Source organism: Eleutherodactylus coqui, chromosome 7, assembly GCF_035609145.1.
Source record: "Eleutherodactylus coqui strain aEleCoq1 chromosome 7, aEleCoq1.hap1, whole genome shotgun sequence".
In the NCBI taxonomy this organism is placed as follows: domain Eukaryota; kingdom Metazoa; phylum Chordata; class Amphibia; order Anura; family Eleutherodactylidae; genus Eleutherodactylus; species Eleutherodactylus coqui.
The window spans coordinates 201,480,468-201,498,528 of record NC_089843.1 but is presented as its reverse complement, the minus strand read 5'-3'; the positions used below and the strand labels follow the sequence as shown (position 1 = coordinate 201,498,528).

Here is an 18,061-nt window from a genome sequence, read left to right as displayed (position 1 = left end):
GCAATAAAGCCCTATGGGGCCGAAGCCAATTTCCCTTATTTTAGGTAAAAAGTTTCCATCCGTCCCTACTCGAAATGCGGCTGGCCGAAGAGATCCCTCCAACCGACCGGCCGACGCACCTTCAGAGACAAACTAGTGCTTGCTTCTAGTGTCATCGCCGGCTTAACCCTCGTTTGTAGGGAGCTGACGAGTCCTGCAGCAGCAGGCTCTGCAAGCCTAGGATGCGTGAGCTCGGTGCAAGAGGAAGGACTGAGGGTGTGAGGCTGGGCGCGGTTGAGAAGGCGTGGGGCGGGGCTATGTAAAGTTTTACAAGCTCTCCCCGCTGCCTGGGTGCATTGTGGGTGCGCCCAGAGTGCTGGCTGAGCGTGTTGCCTCAAGCCTTAGAAGTGGAGTTGGGCGGACCGGGCTACAGGTGAAACCCATTTCGGGTTATCGCTTCTCGGCCTTTTGGCAAAGATCAAGTGTAAAGCTTGGTCTGAGCTGTGGGCCGTGGGTGTGCTGGGGTTCACCCAGTGAGAAGGATCACTTTATCTGTGGTGTTACACCGACAGTTACCTTGCAGGATGTACGGCATCAAGAACACGATCCGGTTTGAGGTGGAGTCCAAGAGCAGCCTAAAGAACAACCTGGTTTACATCGTCCGGGACGTACTGTTGGAAAAAGGTGATGTACCTGTGGAGGAGATTTATAGTGTCCAGGACTTTCCCCGTCAGGGGCAATATGATGTCACTTTTTGTGATGAAGGGGCATGCCTAAACGTGTTTGAATGGCTGCGAACCCAGAGAGACACTGAGCTCCTTAACGGGGTTAAAATAACCCCCCTGTTTGGCTTGCAGGAGAGGCTGGTGACAGTGCACGTGTTTAACCCTTACACGGATGTGGGCCTCCTTTTCAGTTTCCTTGAGCAGTATTGCGACCACGTACGAGGTGGTGAAAAACAGAAGAATATCCTAGGAATATTTAACTGTAAATATAAATTCATGGTGAGACTGAAGAGGAACCCAAGTCGTATCGGGGGAGTGATGCACCCCCCTGCCAATTTTTCCATTGCTGGCTACCGTGGCTACTTACATTATGCGGGACAGCCGACCTATTGCCGGAATTGCGAGCAGTTTGGTCACATTAAAGCGGACTGTACCAAAGGCCTTGTGTGCAGAAACTGCAAGGGTGTTGGGCACCATGCTGGCGACTGCCCTAAGCCAAAGAGGTGCGATCTTTGTGGGTCGTCTGAGCACGTGGTGAAAGATTGCCCGGCGAACGGTGGTTTTGGTGGCTGGCGGCGACCCCCTGAGGAGGGAGCAGCAGCCAGCAAGGCGAGCACGTCTGCAGGTGCGGCTGCTGCAGAACCTCGGCCATCAGCTGCAGCTAATGAGGTGTCTGTCCAGCCTGAGCAGGGAACTGCTGAAAGTATTACACCTGTTGTTCCTGTGAGAGCCAAGGCAGTGAGAGCTGCAGCTGCGTCTGTGTCTGCGGCTGCTAAAGCAGGAAAAGAGGAGGAAATTAAGAGGAAAGTGGATACCCAAAAAGTACCTGAGACGCCGCATGTTGGGAGTGCTACTCCGGAAGAGCAGGTGGTTGGGGTTATCAGACAGTTGGAGGAGATCATCGAGGAAGTGGACAGCCCCATTAACCCCTCAGGGAACATTGAGGAATTTTCCTCCCCTGAGACAGTCCTGAGTAAGAGGGAGGGGGGAGGTGGAGGTGGTGGGCTGAATGACTCCAGTGAGGAGGAGTTTGTGGAGGTGGCTGGAAAGAACACAGCCAAAAAAAGAAGGTGCACAAAAAGTAAAGAGACGCTCATGGAGGTCAGTAACCCTTTCGAGACTTTGGCGCAAGACCTGGAGTGCTCAGGTGAGAGTGGCGAGGACTTATAAAATGAGCCACAAAGTGTCTATATAATCCTGTGTATTTAGTGGTTTAGCCACTTTAAGTGGAAGGCATATAAGTGTATGACATTTGTTAAAAGGTCTTTGCGTGAACTAAGACATTTTTCTGCAAAGGTATAACAATTATGGTTTTGAATATATGTTCCCAGAACGTGCGCGTTTTTAAATCAAAGGCCAGAAGGGCAGCAATTTTTAGTTTTTTGCATCAGAAGAATGCTGATTTATTTTGCTTGCAGGAGTGTGGTATAGACACTGATGTCAGCCCGTCAGAATGGCCTTATGGTGCTGCAGCATGGTCGGGGAGTACACATAACAAAAACGACGGAGTCGGTATACTTATTAACTCCAGAGAGTTGGCGCTACAGAGTAGCGAAATAATTGAGGCGGGAAGATGCATCTCCGCGGTGTTATTATATAGAGGTACGCAATTCCGTGTTATTAATGTGTATGCACCTGCGGAGAAGCATGAGAGGAGCGCTCTATTTAACAAAATAAAGTTTTTCATGCAAGGAAGGACACCTACCGTCCTCATAGGGGACATGAATTGTGACCTCTCAAAAAAATCGTTTGACGTGTCTGCAAAATGTTTATTTGAACTATGCTCTGATTTTCACCTGAGGGATATCCAACAGGCGTGTGGCATATCCCCTCAGCTTAATACATACCATGCGGACAGGGGTGGAGTCCACTCCAAAATTGATTATTGTTTTTTATCAGAAGGTCTATCTGCCACAAGTTATGTTCAAGAGATGGCGCTATTCTCAGATCATGAGTGTCTGTTATGTGGGGTGGAGGTAGGGAACGGTGTTGTGTGGGGGAGGGGAGTCTGGAAGCTGAACCTCAAGCTTCTGGAGGGACAGGACATAAAAAAACAATATGAAAGTCTGTATAGGAGGTGGAGGGACAGAAAGGGGGACTTTGTAAATGTCTTAGATTGGTGGGATTGGGTAAAGGGGAAAACTAAAACCTTTTTCAAGTCGGCAGGATACAAAGTAGCCAGGGAAAGGAAGGCAGAGTACGTGAGGCTTGGCAACAAACTAAGCCTGTTGATAAAATTGCGCGATAACGGAAGAGATGTGCAAGAAGACATCTTGAAAACCAGAAGACAGATAAATAATTATCTAGTGGAAAAAGGGAAGAGCATAATGTACCGCGCTAAATTAGACAAGATGCTGCATGATGAGACATGTTCGCGGTTCTTTTTTAAAAAAGTGTTTTCTAAAAAACCTACCTTCGAAGTAATAGAGAGAGATACAGGAGGGGAGGTGAGGGGGGAGGAGGTGTACGAAGAGGTAGCATCCTTCTATGAGGACTTATATAAGGTAAAATGGAGGGATGAAGTCCTGGAGGATGACGTGTTAACCACACTTGAAAACAAGTTAGGGGAGGCGGACCAAGTGTCCATCACACATGACATCACCGCTAAAGAAGTGTGGGAGGCGGTCCAGAGTATGGCCGCTAATAAAACGCCTGGTATGGATGGGTTACCGATTGAATATTATCGTATGCTGTGGAGTGTGATAGGGAAAGATGTGTGTGAAGTGTGCCAGTACATGTGGGTGAATGTGGATATGGCTGAAAGTATGCGAGGTGGACTGGTTGTATTAATCCCCAAAAAGGGCAATCTGAAAAATTTAAAAAATTGGCGCCCGATTACGCTTCTTAATGCTGACTATAAAATTTATGCTAAAATCATTGCAAATCGGATGCGTGCGGTAGTGGAGAGTGTGGTGAGCGAGGACCAGTACTGTGCGGTGCCCGGTAGGAGGGTGCATGAGAGTCTGTGTCTGGTGCGGGATTGTCTGGGAGATTGTAAGGAGCGAAAGAAGAGTGTGTATGTGGTGAGCTTGGATTTTGAAAAAGCGTATGATAGGTTGTCGCATGGATTCTTGTTCCGAGTGTTGGTGTGCATGGGGTTCCCGGGTATGTTTGTAGAGCGAGTGAGGAGTCTGTATGAAAGGATTTATAGTAGTATGTTAGTGAACGGGAAGGTTGGAAGGAGAGTGAATGTGATGTCTGGTGTGCGTCAGGGGTGTCCGCTGTCGGCCGTGGTTTTCATCTGCGCCATGGAGCCGTTACTATGTCTAATAAGACAGGAGAAGATGGTGAGGGGGATCCACATCCCAGGTAGTGACGGCAGAGAGTTAAAGGTGTGTGCGTATATGGATGATGTGTGTGTGATGTGTGAGTCTGAGAGTGCAGTGAGGAGAGTGAAGCTGTTGGTGTCTGTGTTTTGTGGTGCGTCTGCGTTCCGTGTCAACTGGGATAAAAGTGAGTGCAAGGTGTTTGGTGAGACTGGAGTGGATGCAGATATAGGTTTAAATATTGTGTCCGGGCCAATTAAAATTCTAGGCATTAGGTTTAATAACAATTTACAGGGGGAAGAGAGCTGGGAGGAGGCAAGACAGAAGGTGGAGAACCGGTTAAATTTTTGGAAATTACGCAACCTGACTATGATAGGCAAAATCGTAATATTAAAGAGCGTAATTTTGCCCATTTTCTTATACGTGGCATTAGTTTTCCCTCCGGGATACATGGGTCAGAGGAGGCTGAACAGGGTCATGTTTCTGTTCTTCTGGGGGTCCAAAATGGAACGTCTGAGGAGGGAGGCAGTGTACAAGAGTTGGGAGAGAGGAGGGATGGGCTTTCCCAATTTAGAGACATACTTTGGATGCAACAGCGTAGTTTTCCTACTAAGCATGTTGCAAAAAACCACCAAAGGGGCGTGCATGATGAGGTATCTAGCAGGGAGATGGTTTGTACGTATGAAATGGTGCGAATACGACTTGAGGAAACCAGTTGCTTTCCAAATCCCTAAGTGGTATGAATGGACAGCATGTTTTGTGGCGAAGTTTGAGTTGGATGACTGTGAAGTGAATGTACTTAAGAATAAGCGAATGGTTAAACGAATGATTGAGAGTAAGGACGAGATGTCTGATATTAATTCTGTTAGCAGAGTGAATGTGGAGAGAGTGTGGAAGAAAGTGCGGATGGATGGGATGAGTAATAGGCAGAGTGAGATTGTATGGCAGAGTCTGCATGGCGTGTTACCGGTGCGAGAGTTTCAGCGTGTGAGAGGTTTGGTGAGGAGTGAGAGATGTCCGAGAGAGGGGTGCGGTGGATGTGAGAATGTGGTTCATTTATTTTGGAACTGCAGCCATGCACAAAATGTGCTGCGGAGACTTGGTCTGTTATGCAAAGAAATAACAGGAATTAATTTCATGTCCTTTGAGTTAGTTATGTTTGGTTTGGGTGCGAGAGGCAGTGTGAGAGAGAGACTGTTGTGGCTGTTTATGGCGTGCGTGAAGGAAGTGTTGTGGGATGTAAGGAATGTGTATGTGTTCAAGAGGAAGGATGTAAGTGAGAGGGACAGCGTGCGAATGGTGTTGGGGAAATTATACTTCATTTATTTATGGGACAAAAGAAAGGATGGAGTCGATGCGGAAGGAATATGGAAGGTCAAAAAATGGATACAATTAGTTGATTTGTCATGATTTGTAATGTATTTATGTTGTATAATGTGATGGATTTATTATGTTGTGAATAAATAAAAACCTTTGGTTATAAAAAAAAAAAAAAAAAAAATCTGTTCTTATCAGTTTAATATCTGATACGTCCCCTATCTGGGGACCATATATTAAATGGATTTTTAGAACAGGGAGCTGGAAAAAGAGCTTGCTCTGTCCACTCCACGCATTGACCTGGTATTGCAGTACCTCCAGGACCGGTGCACCCCCTTTCCTACAACCGTTTCCAAAAGCAGAAAAACAACACCGACGAGCAAGAGGTGCAGCGCAGCTGTGGCGGCGGCTGCTGCTACCACCACCACCCAAGCACTTTGATTGACACTCAGCCCGTCTGCTCGCAACATTGTATCCACTGAGCAGCTGCGTCTGCCAGAGTGTGCACAGCACAGGTACAACTGGAAGCAAAACAACACACACACCAGTTCATATGGCAGCCGCACTCTATAGTTCGTACCTACCGCTGCGCTAATAGCCAAGTTGGAAACATCGGGCAGGCACAGCGTATCCTGGCAGCCTGCGTCTGTATGCTCCACGTATTCGGGTCATGGGTGTATGTGCAGGGGGCCCGGAGCCCTAGGGGGCCCATAAAGTCTCTCTTCCCCACATTGTAAACCAATGCTATCAATGAAGCTTTATAGTTTGGGGGCCCAGTTCCAGACTTTGTACTGGGGCCCCGCAGCTTCAAGTTACACCTCCGGATCAGGATAATGCTAGGCCATTCCAACCAGCCTGTGTGTGTGACCTGCAGTCGCTGGTAGTCGAAAAGCGGCCGGCCCCGGATGCGCGCTTCAGAGTGGACAGACAGCAGCGGACCCCCAATCACACAGGCCCAAGGCTTGCTATGTAGCACGGAATACCTCATTGGACTGCAGCACTCCACGCGGGCTGAGATACACGCTCCACGTGGGATGGGCAGTATTCGTCCATGAAGATCCAGGCCAACGTTTAGAGATGGAGCAACACTCGGGGAGCAAAGAACTCCAACGAACGGACGTCTACTTTACAAGGATGTATTGCTTTATTCAATGCATGGACACAGAAACAGTTCAACCGCTCGATTACAGACCGCAGTCAATACAGTAAAGAAAGAAATGTGTCTGTTTAATGTAAACTTGCATGGAGCTCGTTTGTCAGCCACTGACTGACTGAATGCTGAAACGTGGTCTAACGTTACATGCACCACCAGGGATAAGGCCTTGCCTATAAGCATTCCCCAGCTGGCAAAAACGGAACCTCCCTGCCTATTCCTCACCATGGAAGAACGGAACCTACCTTTTTTTTTTAAAAAAAGAAAGCCACAGCAGCAGCCAACTCGATTTTGGTAGGCCGCTGTCTCCCCCTTGTGTGCTGCATAAAAAATGCACTCCACTAAAAATAACATTGATCCACGAAATAGAGCGTAGGGAGAGAATGAGGCTTCAAGATGAGCCGTCAGGCTATGATAAATTGTATCACACCTGGGCGATATGGATAGATGCCCGGAGCTCACCCCTATTTACTAGGTGGTTACAGACAGGGACATGTGAGTAACACGTTTAAACCACAATCGTAAAGAGAAACAACAATCCCGGAGCCCGCCCCCCCCCCTTTTTGTTTTATTTTCTCTTTCTCCCGTGTCATAGATACCTACCATCCCTTACCACTCCCCCCCTTACCCTCCCCTCATTCCCCTGTTTGTAGACCTTATAAAATATCACAGACAAACATGATATAGTTCAACTCGAAATTGATTTATTAAGTTTCATTGTCAAAGTTAATTTTACATTGCTTTGAGATAAGGCAAAAGTTTCCCCCCCCTCCATGAAACCAATAAAACCTATATTGAATAAAATAAAAATGATGCAGTTACCGGTAGTTCTGCAGCTTCTTGGTGGAAATAAAGACCATCTCCCGTCTCCCAGCTGCAGCAGAGACTGACTGAAATGGCTGCCAAGCCCGGTATTAATGCTTCTAAATTGATGACATCACAAAGGAGTGACATCATCAGCCTTCCAAACACCTGGCTCAATTGCATACAGTATGTATGTATGTATGTATGCATGTATGTGAGTCTATCTATCTATCTATCTATCTATCTATCTATCTATCTATCTATCTATCTATCTTTATTAATTATGTAGAATATAGATATGGATTATTTCTAAATTACAGATTTTGTAGATATAGATTAAAGATAGATTTAAGATTGTTTGTGTGTGTATGTGTGTGTGTATATAAGTGTGTGTGTGTGTATATATATATATATATATATATATATATATATATATATATATATATATATATATATATATATATATATAGTGTGTGTATATATATATAATGTATATATGTAAAAAAAATATAAAATCTGTAGTTATGTATGTATGTATGTATGTATGTATGTATGGCGGGAAAAAAAGGCCTGCTGTATGTTTTTAAGTTCTTCGGATGACCATGCCGCTCTAATATTCTCCTTACTAGGGTCTACTAATGCTGGCCCAGGGGAAGGCAATAAAGCCCTATGGGGCCGAAGCCAATTTCCCTTATTTTAGGTAAAAAGTTTCCATCCGTCCCTACTCGAAATGCGGCTGGCCGAAGAGATCCCTCCAACCGACCGGCCGACGCACCTTCAGAGACAAACTAGTGCTTGCTTCTAGTGTCATCGCCGGCTTAACCCTCGTTTGTAGGGAGCTGACGAGTCCTGCAGCAGCAGGCTCTGCAAGCCTAGGATGCGTGAGCTCGGTGCAAGAGGAAGGACTGAGGGTGTGAGGCTGGGCGCGGTTGAGAAGGCGTGGGGCGGGGCTATGTAAAGTTTTACAAGCTCTCCCCGCTGCCTGGGTGCATTGTGGGTGCGCCCAGAGTGCTGGCTGAGCGTGTTGCCTCAAGCCTTAGAAGTGGAGTTGGGCGGACCGGGCTACAGGTGAAACCCATTTCGGGTTATCGCTTCTCGGCCTTTTGGCTAAGATCAAGTGTAGTATCTGTTCTTATCAGTTTAATATCTGATACGTCCCCTATCTGGGGACCATATATTAAATGGATTTTTAGAACAGGGAGCTGGAAAAAGAGCTTGCTCTGTCCACTCCACGCATTGACCTGGTATTGCAGTACCTCCAGGACCGGTGCACCCCCTTTCCTACAACCGTTTCCAAAAGCAGAAAAACAACACCGACGAGCAAGAGGTGCAGCGCAGCTGTGGCGGCGGCTGCTGCTACCACCACCACCCAAGCACTTTGATTGACACTCAGCCCGTCTGCTCGCAACATTGTATCCACTGAGCAGCTGCGTCTGCCAGAGTGTGCACAGCACAGGTACAACTGGAAGCAAAACAACACACACACCAGTTCATATGGCAGCCGCACTCTATAGTTCGTACCTACCGCTGCGCTAATAGCCAAGTTGGAAACATCGGGCAGGCACAGCGTATCCTGGCAGCCTGCGTCTGTATGCTCCACGTATTCGGGTCATGGGTGTATGTGCAGGGGGCCCGGAGCCCTAGGGGGCCCATAAAGTCTCTCTTCCCCACATTGTAAACCAATGCTATCAATGAAGCTTTATAGTTTGGGGGCCCAGTTCCAGACTTTGTACTGGGGCCCCGCAGCTTCAAGTTACACCTCCGGATCAGGATAATGCTAGGCCATTCCAACCAGCCTGTGTGTGTGACCTGCAGTCGCTGGTAGTCGAAAAGCGGCCGGCCCCGGATGCGCGCTTCAGAGTGGACAGACAGCAGCGGACCCCCAATCACACAGGCCCAAGGCTTGCTATGTAGCACGGAATACCTCATTGGACTGCAGCACTCCACGCGGGCTGAGATACACGCTCCACGTGGGATGGGCAGTATTCGTCCATGAAGATCCAGGCCAACGTTTAGAGATGGAGCAACACTCGGGGAGCAAAGAACTCCAACGAACGGACGTCTACTTTACAAGGATGTATTGCTTTATTCAATGCATGGACACAGAAACAGTTCAACCGCTCGATTACAGACCGCAGTCAATACAGTAAAGAAAGAAATGTGTCTGTTTAATGTAAACTTGCATGGAGCTCGTTTGTCAGCCACTGACTGACTGAATGCTGAAACGTGGTCTAACGTTACATGCACCACCAGGGATAAGGCCTTGCCTATAAGCATTCCCCAGCTGGCAAAAACGGAACCTCCCTGCCTATTCCTCACCATGGAAGAACGGAACCTACCTTTTTTTTTTAAAAAAAGAAAGCCACAGCAGCAGCCAACTCGATTTTGGTAGGCCGCTGTCTCCCCCTTGTGTGCTGCATAAAAAATGCACTCCACTAAAAATAACATTGATCCACGAAATAGAGCGTAGGGAGAGAATGAGGCTTCAAGATGAGCCGTCAGGCTATGATAAATTGTATCACACCTGGGCGATATGGATAGATGCCCGGAGCTCACCCCTATTTACTAGGTGGTTACAGACAGGGACATGTGAGTAACACGTTTAAACCACAATCGTAAAGAGAAACAACAATCCCGGAGCCCGCCCCCCCCCCCCCCTTTTTGTTTTATTTTCTCTTTCTCCCGTGTCATAGATACCTACCATCCCTTACCACTCCCCCCCTTACCCTCCCCTCATTCCCCTGTTTGTAGACCTTATAAAATATCACAGACAAACATGATATAGTTCAACTCGAAATTGATTTATTAAGTTTCATTGTCAAAGTTAATTTTACATTGCTTTGAGATAAGGCAAAAGTTTCCCCCCCCTCCATGAAACCAATAAAACCTATATTGAATAAAATAAAAATGATGCAGTTACCGGTAGTTCTGCAGCTTCTTGGTGGAAATAAAGACCATCTCCCGTCTCCCAGCTGCAGCAGAGACTGACTGAAATGGCTGCCAAGCCCGGTATTAATGCTTCTAAATTGATGACATCACAAAGGAGTGACATCATCAGCCTTCCAAACACCTGGCTCAATTGCATACAGTATGTATGTATGTATGTATGCATGTATGTGAGTCTATCTATCTATCTATCTATCTATCTATCTATCTTTATTAATTATGTAGAATATAGATATGGATTATTTCTAAATTACAGATTTTGTAGATATAGATTAAAGATAGATTTAAGATTGTTTGTGTGTGTATGTGTGTGTGTATATAAGTGTGTGTGTGTGTATATATATATATATATATATATATATATATATATATATATATATATATATATATATATAGTGTGTGTATATATATATAATGTATATATGTAAAAAAAATATAAAATCTGTAGTTATGTATGTATGTATGTATGTATGTATGGCGGGAAAAAAAGGCCTGCTGTATGTTTTTAAGTTCTTCGGATGACCATGCCGCTCTAATATTCTCCTTACTAGGGTCTACTAATGCTGGCCCAGGGGAAGGCAATAAAGCCCTATGGGGCCGAAGCCAATTTCCCTTATTTTAGGTAAAAAGTTTCCATCCGTCCCTACTCGAAATGCGGCTGGCCGAAGAGATCCCTCCAACCGACCGGCCGACGCACCTTCAGAGACAAACTAGTGCTTGCTTCTAGTGTCATCGCCGGCTTAACCCTCGTTTGTAGGGAGCTGACGAGTCCTGCAGCAGCAGGCTCTGCAAGCCTAGGATGCGTGAGCTCGGTGCAAGAGGAAGGACTGAGGGTGTGAGGCTGGGCGCGGTTGAGAAGGCGTGGGGCGGGGCTATGTAAAGTTTTACAAGCTCTCCCCGCTGCCTGGGTGCATTGTGGGTGCGCCCAGAGTGCTGGCTGAGCGTGTTGCCTCAAGCCTTAGAAGTGGAGTTGGGCGGACCGGGCTACAGGTGAAACCCATTTCGGGTTATCGCTTCTCGGCCTTTTGGCAAAGATCAAGTGTAAAGCTTGGTCTGAGCTGTGGGCCGTGGGTGTGCTGGGGTTCACCCAGTGAGAAGGATCACTTTATCTGTGGTGTTACACCGACAGTTACCTTGCAGGATGTACGGCATCAAGAACACGATCCGGTTTGAGGTGGAGTCCAAGAGCAGCCTAAAGAACAACCTGGTTTACATCGTCCGGGACGTACTGTTGGAAAAAGGTGATGTACCTGTGGAGGAGATTTATAGTGTCCAGGACTTTCCCCGTCAGGGGCAATATGATGTCACTTTTTGTGATGAAGGGGCATGCCTAAACGTGTTTGAATGGCTGCGAACCCAGAGAGACACTGAGCTCCTTAACGGGGTTAAAATAACCCCTCTGTTTGGCTTGCAGGAGAGGCTGGTGACTGTGCACGTGTTTAACCCTTACACGGATGTGGGCCTCCTTTTCAGTTTCCTTGAGCAGTATTGCGACCACGTACGAGGTGGTGAAAAACAGAAGAATATCCTAGGAATATTTAACTGTAAATATAAATTCATGGTGAGACTGAAGAGGAACCCAAGTCGTATCGGGGGAGTGATGCACCCCCCTGCCAATTTTTCCATTGCTGGCTACCGTGGCTACTTACATTATGCGGGACAGCCGACCTATTGCCGGAATTGCGAGCAGTTTGGTCACATTAAAGCGGACTGTACCAAAGGCCTTGTGTGCAGAAACTGCAAGGGTGTTGGGCACCATGCTGGCGACTGCCCTAAGCCAAAGAGGTGCGATCTTTGTGGGTCGTCTGAGCACGTGGTGAAAGATTGCCCGGCGAACGGTGGTTTTGGTGGCTGGCGGCGACCCCCTGAGGAGGGAGCAGCAGCCAGCAAGGCGAGCACGTCTGCAGGTGCGGCTGCTGCAGAACCTCGGCCATCAGCTGCAGCTAATGAGGTGTCTGTCCAGCCTGAGCAGGGAGCTGCTGAGAGAGTTACACCTGTTGTTCCTGTGAGAGCCAAGGCAGTGAGAGCTGCAGCTGCGTCTGTGTCTGCGGCTGCTAAAGCAGGAAAAGAGGAGGAAATTAAGAGGAAAGTGGATACCCAAAAAGTACCTGAGACGCCGCATGTTGGGAGTGCTACTCCGGAAGAGCAGGTGGTTGGGGTTATCAGACAGTTGGAGGAGATCATCGAGGAAGTGGACAGCCCCATTAACCCCTCAGGGAACATTGAGGAGTTTTCCTCCCCTGAGACAGTCCTGAGTAAGAGGGAGGGGGGAGGTGGTGGGCTGAATGACTCCAGTGAGGAGGAGTTTGTGGAGGTGGCTGGAAAGAACACAGCCAAAAAAAGAAGGTGCACAAAAAGTAAAGAGACGCTCATGGAGGTCAGTAACCCTTTCGAGACTTTGGCGCAAGACCTGGAGTGCTCAGGTGAGAGTGGCGAGGACTTATAAAATGAGCCACAAAGTGTCTATATAATCCTGTGTATTTAGTGGTTTAGCCACTTTAAGTGGAAGGCATATAAGTGTATGACATTTGTTAAAAGGTCTTTGCGTGAACTAAGACATTTTTCTGCAAAGGTATAACAATTATGGTTTTGAATATATGTTCCCAGAACGTGCGCGTTTTTAAATCAAAGGCCAGAAGGGCAGCAATTTTTAGTTTTTTGCATCAGAAGAATGCTGATTTATTTTGCTTGCAGGAGTGTGGTATAGACACTGATGTCAGCCCGTCAGAATGGCCTTATGGTGCTGCAGCATGGTCGGGGAGTACATATAATAAAAACGATGGAGTCAGCATACTTATTAACTCCAGAGAGTTGGCGCTACAGAGTAGCGAAATAATTGAGGCTGGAAGATGCATCTCCGCGGTGTTATTATATAGAGGTACGCAATTCCGTGTTATTAATGTGTATGCACCTGCGGAGAAGCATGAGAGGAGCGCTCTATTTAACAAAATAAAGTTTTTCATGCAAGGAAGGACACCTACCGTCCTCATAGGGGACATGAATTGTGACCTCTCAAAAAAATCGTTTGACGTGTCTGCAAAATGTTTATTTGAACTATGCTCTGATTTTCACCTGAGGGATATCCAACAGGCGTGTGGCATATCCCCTCAGCTTAATACATACCATGCGGACAGGGGTGGAGTCCACTCCAAAATTGATTATTGTTTTTTATCAGAGGGTCTATATGCCACAAGTTATGTTCAAGACATGGCGCTATTCTCAGATCATGAGTGTCTGTTATGTGGGGTGGAGGTAGGGAACGGTGTTGTGTGGGGGAGGGGAGTCTGGAAGCTGAACCTCAAGCTTCTGGAGGGACAGGACATAAAAAAACAATATGAAAGTCTGTATAGGAGGTGGAGGGACAGAAAGGGGGACTTTGTAAATGTCTTAGATTGGTGGGATTGGGTAAAGGGGAAAACTAAAACCTTTTTCAAGTCGGCAGGATACAAAGTAGCCAGGGAAAGGAAGGCAGAGTACGTGAGGCTTGGCAACAGACTAAGCTTGTTGATAAAATTGCGCGATAACGGAAGAGATGTGCAAGAAGACATCTTGAAAACCAGAAGAGAGATAAATAAGTATCTAGTGGAAAAAGGGAAGAGCATAATGTACCGCGCTAAATTAGACAAGATGCTGCATGATGAGACATGTTCGCGGTTCTTTTTTAAAAAAGTGTTTTCTAAAAAACCTACCTTCGAAGTAATAGAGAGAGAGACAGGAGGGGAGGTGAGGGGGGAGGAGGTGTACGAAGAGGTAGCATCCTTCTATGAGGACTTATATAAGGTAAAATGGAGGGATGAAGTCCTGGAGGATGACGTGTTAACTACACTTGAAAACAAGTTAGGGGAGGCGGACCAAGTGTCCATCACACATGACATCACCGCTAAAGAAGTGTGGGAGGCGGTCCAGAGTATGGCCGCTAATAAAACGCCTGGTATGGATGGGTTACCGATTGAATATTATCGTATGCTGTGGAGTGTGATAGGGAAAGATGTGTGTGAAGTGTGCCAGTACATGTGGGTGAATGTGGATGTAGCTGAAAGTATGCGAGGTGGACTGGTTGTATTAATCCCCAAAAAGGGCAATCTGAAAAATTTAAAAAATTGGCGTCCGATTACGCTTCTTAATGCTGACTATAAAATTTATGCTAAAATCATTGCAAATCGGATGCGTGCGGTAGTGGAGAGTGTGGTGAGCGAGGACCAGTACTGTGCGGTGCCTGGTAGGAGAGTGCATGAGAGTCTGTGTCTGGTGCGGGATTGTCTGGGAGATTGTAAGGAGCGAAAGAAGAGTGTGTATGTGGTGAGCTTGGACTTTGAAAAAGCGTATGATAGGTTGTCACATGGATTCTTGTTCCGAGTGTTGGTGTGCATGGGGTTCCCGGGTATGTTTGTAGAGCGAGTGAGGAGTCTGTATGAAAGGATTTATGGTAGTATGTTAGTGAATGGGAAGGTTGGAAGGAGAGTGAATGTGATGTCTGGTGTGCGTCAGGGGTGTCCGCTGTCGGCCGTGGTTTTCATCTGCGCCATGGAACCGTTACTATGCCTGATAAGACAGGAGAAGATGGTGAGGGGGATCCACATCCCAGGTAGTGACGGCAGAGAGTTAAAGGTGTGTGCGTATATGGATGATGTGTGTGTGATGTGTGAGTCTGAGAGTGCAGTGAGGAGAGTGAAGCTGTTAGTGTCTGTGTTTTGTGGTGCGTCTGCGTTCCGTGTCAACTGGGATAAAAGTGAGTGCAAGGTGTTTGGTGAGACTGGAGTGGATGCAGATATAGGTTTAAATATTGTGTCCGGGCCAATTAAAATTCTAGGCATTAGGTTTAATAACAATTTACAGGGGGAAGAGAGCTGGGAGGAGGCAAGACAGAAGGTGGAGAACCGGTTAAATTTTTGGAAATTACGCAACCTGACTATGATAGGCAAAATCGTAATATTAAAGAGCGTAATTTTGCCCATTTTCTTATACGTGGCATTAGTTTTCCCTCCGGGATACATGGGTCAGAGGAGGCTGAACAGGGTCATGTTTCTGTTCTTCTGGGGGTCCAAAATGGAACGTCTGAGGAGGGAGGCAGTGTACAAGAGTTGGGAGAGAGGAGGGATGGGCTTTCCCAATTTAGAGACATACTTTGGATGCAACAGCGTAGTTTTCCTACTAAGCATGTTGCAAAAAACCACCAAAGGGGCGTGCATGATGAGGTATCTAGCAGGGAGATGGTTTGTACGTATGAAATGGTGCGAATACGACTTGAGGAAACCAGTTGCTTTCCAAATCCCTAAGTGGTATGAATGGACAGTATGTTTTGTGGCGAAGTTTGAGTTGGATGACTGTGAAGTGAATGTACTTAAGAATAAGCGAATGGTGAAACGAATGATTGAGAGTAAGGATGAGGTGTCTGATATTAATTCTGTTAGCAGAGTGAATGTGGAGAGAGTGTGGAAGAAAGTGCGGATGGATGGGATGAGCAATAGGCAGAGTGAGATTGTATGGCAGAGTCTGCATGGCGTGTTACCGGTGCGAGAGTTTCAGCGTGTGAGAGGTTTGGTGAGGAGTGAGAGATGTCCGAGAGAGGGGTGCGGTGGATGTGAGAATGTGGTTCATTTATTTTGGAATTGCAGCCATGCACAAAATGTGCTACGGAGACTTGGTCCGTTATGCAAAGAAATAACAGGAGTTAATTTCATGTCCTTTGAGTTAGTTATGTTTGGTTTAGGTGTGAGAAGCAGTGTGAGAGAGAGACTGTTGTGGCTGTTTATGGCGTGCGTGAAGGAAGTGTTGTGGGATGTAAGGAATGTGTATGTGTTCAAGAGGAAGGATGTAAGTGAGAGGGACAGTGTGAGAATGGTGTTGGGGAAATTATACTTTATTTATTTATGGGACAAAAGAAAGGATGGAGTCGATGCGGAAGGCATATGGAAGGTCAAAAAATGGATACAATTAGTTGATTTGTCATGATTTGTAATGTATTTATGTTGTATAATGTGATGGATTTATTATGTTGTGAATAAATAAAAACCTTTGGTTTTAAAAAAAAAAAAATCTGTTCTTATCAGTTTAATATCTGATACGTCCCCTATCTGGGGACCATATATTAAATGGATTTTTAGAACAGGGAGCTGGAAAAAGAGCTTGCTCTGTCCACTCCACGCATTGACCTGGTATTGCAGTACCTCCAGGACCGGTGCACCCCCTTTCCTACAACCGTTTCCAAAAGCAGAAAAACAACACCGACGAGCAAGAGGTGCAGCGCAGCTGTGGCGGCGGCTGCTGCTACCACCACCACCCAAGCACTTTGATTGACACTCAGCCCGTCTGCTCGCAACATTGTATCCACTGAGCAGCTGCGTCTGCCAGAGTGTGCACAGCACAGGTACAACTGGAAGCAAAACAACACACACACCAGTTCATATGGCAGCCGCACTCTATAGTTCGTACCTACCGCTGCGCTAATAGCCAAGTTGGAAACATCGGGCAGGCACAGCGTATCCTGGCAGCCTGCGTCTGTATGCTCCACGTATTCGGGTCATGGGTGTATGTGCAGGGGGCCCGGAGCCCTAGGGGGCCCATAAAGTCTCTCTTCCCCACATTGTAAACCAATGCTATCAATGAAGCTTTATAGTTTGGGGGCCCAGTTCCAGACTTTGTACTGGGGCCCCGCAGCTTCAAGTTACACCTCCGGATCAGGATAATGCTAGGCCATTCCAACCAGCCTGTGTGTGTGACCTGCAGTCGCTGGTAGTCGAAAAGCGGCCGGCCCCGGATGCGCGCTTCAGAGTGGACAGACAGCAGCGGACCCCCAATCACACAGGCCCAAGGCTTGCTATGTAGCACGGAATACCTCATTGGACTGCAGCACTCCACGCGGGCTGAGATACACGCTCCACGTGGGATGGGCAGTATTCGTCCATGAAGATCCAGGCCAACGTTTAGAGATGGAGCAACACTCGGGGAGCAAAGAACTCCAACGAACGGACGTCTACTTTACAAGGATGTATTGCTTTATTCAATGCATGGACACAGAAACAGTTCAACCGCTCGATTACAGACCGCAGTCAATACAGTAAAGAAAGAAATGTGTCTGTTTAATGTAAACTTGCATGGAGCTCGTTTGTCAGCCACTGACTGACTGAATGCTGAAACGTGGTCTAACGTTACATGCACCACCAGGGATAAGGCCTTGCCTATAAGCATTCCCCAGCTGGCAAAAACGGAACCTCCCTGCCTATTCCTCACCATGGAAGAACGGAACCTACCTTTTTTTTTTAAAAAAAGAAAGCCACAGCAGCAGCCAACTCGATTTTGGTAGGCCGCTGTCTCCCCCTTGTGTGCTGCATAAAAAATGCACTCCACTAAAAATAACATTGATCCACGAAATAGAGCGTAGGGAGAGAATGAGGCTTCAAGATGAGCCGTCAGGCTATGATAAATTGTATCACACCTGGGCGATATGGATAGATGCCCGGAGCTCACCCCTATTTACTAGGTGGTTACAGACAGGGACATGTGAGTAACACGTTTAAACCACAATCGTAAAGAGAAACAACAATCCCGGAGCCCGCCCCCCCCCCCCTTTTTGTTTTATTTTCTCTTTCTCCCGTGTCATAGATACCTACCCTCCCTTACCACTCCCCCCCTTACCCTCCCCTCATTCCCCTGTTTGTAGACCTTATAAAATATCACAGACAAACATGATATAGTTCAACTCGAAATTGATTTATTAAGTTTCATTGTCAAAGTTAATTTTACATTGCTTTGAGATAAGGCAAAAGTTTCCCCCCCCTCCATGAAACCAATAAAACCTATATTGAATAAAATAAAAATGATGCAGTTACCGGTAGTTCTGCAGCTTCTTGGTGGAAATAAAGACCATCTCC

At 46.7% G+C, this 18,061-nt stretch overlaps 3 non-coding genes across 3 annotated transcripts; all 3 read left to right on the top strand.

The window, feature by feature from the left end:
* The first annotated feature begins 5,436 nt into the window (after window positions 1–5,436).
* Window positions 5,437–5,624, top strand: LOC136573937 (U2 spliceosomal RNA). Its single transcript, XR_010786137.1, has one exon. It is a non-coding gene; the product is annotated as a U2 spliceosomal RNA (small nuclear RNA).
* A 2,707-nt stretch (window positions 5,625–8,331) lies between these two features.
* Window positions 8,332–8,522, top strand: LOC136573722 (U2 spliceosomal RNA). Its single transcript, XR_010785944.1, has one exon. It is a non-coding gene; the product is annotated as a U2 spliceosomal RNA (small nuclear RNA).
* Window positions 8,523–16,193: 7,671 nt separating this feature from the next.
* Window positions 16,194–16,379, top strand: LOC136573848 (U2 spliceosomal RNA). Its single transcript, XR_010786066.1, has one exon. It is a non-coding gene; the product is annotated as a U2 spliceosomal RNA (small nuclear RNA).
* Window positions 16,380–18,061: the final 1,682 nt, after the last annotated feature.